General features: G+C 48.9%; 1 protein-coding gene across 2 annotated transcripts in view; it reads left to right on the top strand.

Annotated features, from left to right (window-relative positions):
- LOC123499609 (clavesin-2-like) overlaps window positions 1-2500 on the top strand; it is a 40328-nt gene that overhangs the window by 27966 nt on the left and 9862 nt on the right. Inside the window, exon 1 of one of the 2 annotated variants that reach the window (XM_045247891.1) lies at window positions 1344-1386. The exons of the other annotated variant lie outside the window; for it this stretch is intronic. The gene's annotated coding sequence lies outside the window, so the exon portion shown is untranslated. Of the gene's footprint in view, window positions 1-1343; window positions 1387-2500 lie in introns of those variants that run through there. 2 annotated transcript variants of the gene reach the window in all.

The raw sequence follows: 2500 nt of genomic DNA, 5'->3' as shown, positions 1-2500 counted from the left end.
AGGCGAAAAGTGGAAGGAAGAGACGGAGGAGGAAAATAAAGACAAAAAATAGACGAGGTTGAAAAGGAAGAACAGAAAGAGTAGAGGACGATTGATGCAAGGATAGAAGAAGAAGAAGAAGAAGAAGAAGAAGAAGAAGAAGAAGAGGAGGAGGAGGAGGAGGCGTAAACAACAACACAACATCCGGGTTCCATAACTGAAATCACGAGTCACTACCCCCATCCCTCTATCCCCCCTCTCTCTCTCTCTCTCTCTCTCTCTCTCTGCCATACCGAATGAAAAGAAAAAAAGAAAAAAATGCCTTCCTCGTCTCAACAATAATCAAACAAAGTAAAGTCCCCCATTCCCTCCTTCTTTCCCCCGTGTGTATCTCAGGGGATGTGGCGAGGCGTGGCGAGGGTGGCGAGGTGAGGTGAGGCAAGGCAAGGCAAGGCAAAGCAAGGAAAGGCAAGATAAGGAAAGGCGAGGGCAAGGCAAGGCAAGGCGAGGCAAGGAAAGGCGAGGCAACGCAAGGCGAGTTACGGCAAGGCAAGGCGAGGCAAGGCAAGGCGAGGCGAGGCAAGGCAAAGCAAGGAAAGGCAAGGCAAAGCAAGGAAAGGCAAGGCGAGGGCAAGGCAAGGAAAGGAAAGGCGAGGCGAGGCGAGGCAAGGCAAGGTGAGGCGAGGCAAGGCAAGGCAAGGTAAGGCAAGAAGAGGCAAGGCATGGAGAGGTGTGGCGAGGCGAGGCAAGGCAAGGCAGAGAAGTGAAGGCAGGGAGAGAGGAGGGATGCTTTGGGAAGGAGGGGGAGGGAGAAAGACAGGAAGGAGGAGGGGAAGGCAGAGAGAGAGAGAGAGAGAGAGAGGAGCAGGAGGTAGGATGGGATAGGAGAGGGATGGGGAAAGGCAGAGAAAGCGAGAGATGATCTAAGAATAACCAATAAGAATGAAAGGGAAAAGAAATTTGAAGCATAAAGTAGGTTTGCAGAAGAAAGTGACTGAAAGAACGAAGGAAGAATATATCTGAATAACCACTGATAAGAGAGAGGGAAAGAAATTTCAGTTATAAAAGTAGTTTTGCAGAATAAACAATACAAAAAAAAGTACACACAATTATAGATAAATAGTCTAAGAAAAGCATCAGAATTTTCGGGGGAAAGAGAATCAGAACACGAAAGCATAAGGAAAAAAAACACTAACAGAAAAATTGGTATGCTGGTGGTGGTAGTTGTATTAGTAGTAGCAGTAGCAATGGTAGTGGTGGTGGTGGTAGTGGTGTTACGAAAACTGAGCTGCTAGCAAGTGTTGAGGTTGATGGGAACATATGTCGTTGTTGTTGGTGGTGGTGTTGGCGGTGGTGATGTTGAGGACTGTAGTCTTCACCAAGTGTTCAGCGTGGCAGCATGGAAGTGTGAGCAAGTGCTGTGAATTTCCGTGTTGTATTGAAGGCAAAATGCATTCAAAGCAGATATAAAACTGCTTCTAGTGACACGCATGTATGGCAGTTAAAGGGAAGTGATGAACTTAAAGTAATATGTACGTATATAAGGCCCGTGAATGTGTGCTGTGTGGCGTGGGGGTGGTAGCATCATCCGCCTCTACTGGCTATAGGAGGAGAAGTTTCGACAACTGGCAGATTTTATTGTGAAAGAAGGATTATGAATGTCAGTGTTGATGCAGTGATCAGAACTTGCAGGAAGGCAACTACTGGCAGGTTTGTGGTGGTAACTTGGTGACGTGTGATGGAAAGAAGTGGTAGGTGCTGTGATGAGGCTATGTGTGGTGACAGTGTGGTGATCAACGCTTGAAGAAAGTCCTCAGTTTGTGGTGTTTATTGGTGTGGTGGTGATGGAGATTGTACAGTGACATGTGGTCATAAAGTGGTGGCTACTGTGACGAGGCAAGGTGTGGTTGTGGTGTTGAGTTCACTGCGATGAGTGTTGTGGCGGTGATATTGACGGTGGCGGCGGTATAATTGGGTGTAGTGACCGAGACACGAGCTATGGCTGGTGTGGCGCTGTGGCAAGAGCGTGGTGCGGTGGTCAACACAGAGGGAAGCAGGGAACCGTGGAGTCAACCAGTTTTCTAGCGTTGCAATGAGTCACCGCGCCCTTCACACCTCGCTGCCCAAGGCCACCAGCCGCCCCATGTGCCCCTCCCGCGGCCCGCCCCGCAGCCTCATACCGCGCCTCGGCTCCCACGCCTTGGATACCTTCTTTTATAAGACAGCAGTGGGTTCGTCCTGGTTTACGAGAAGACACGAGGCCGGGCGGGGAACCAAGGTCAAGGCAGCCCAGCCCAGCCAGGGATTACTATTAAGGGAGGAAGAGAAAGCCCCGCCCGCCCATTAGTCTAGTTATAAGTCTGCTTCCTTCCCTTGACCGTGTAATACATTCAGCAACATCCTCCAACGCATGCATGGAGAAAAGAGGTCAACAGGATAAGGCGACATGCTTGATCATTCATTGATAATACTTGTCTTGTTCTATTAAACAACAAATATAGTACACAACTTTTCCTGGTAT

This window comes from Portunus trituberculatus, chromosome 50, assembly GCF_017591435.1.
Source record: "Portunus trituberculatus isolate SZX2019 chromosome 50, ASM1759143v1, whole genome shotgun sequence".
Classification (NCBI taxonomy): Eukaryota; Metazoa; Arthropoda; class Malacostraca; order Decapoda; family Portunidae; genus Portunus; species Portunus trituberculatus.
Note: the sequence above shows the minus strand (reverse complement) of the source record. Positions and strands in the feature narration are given on the sequence as shown.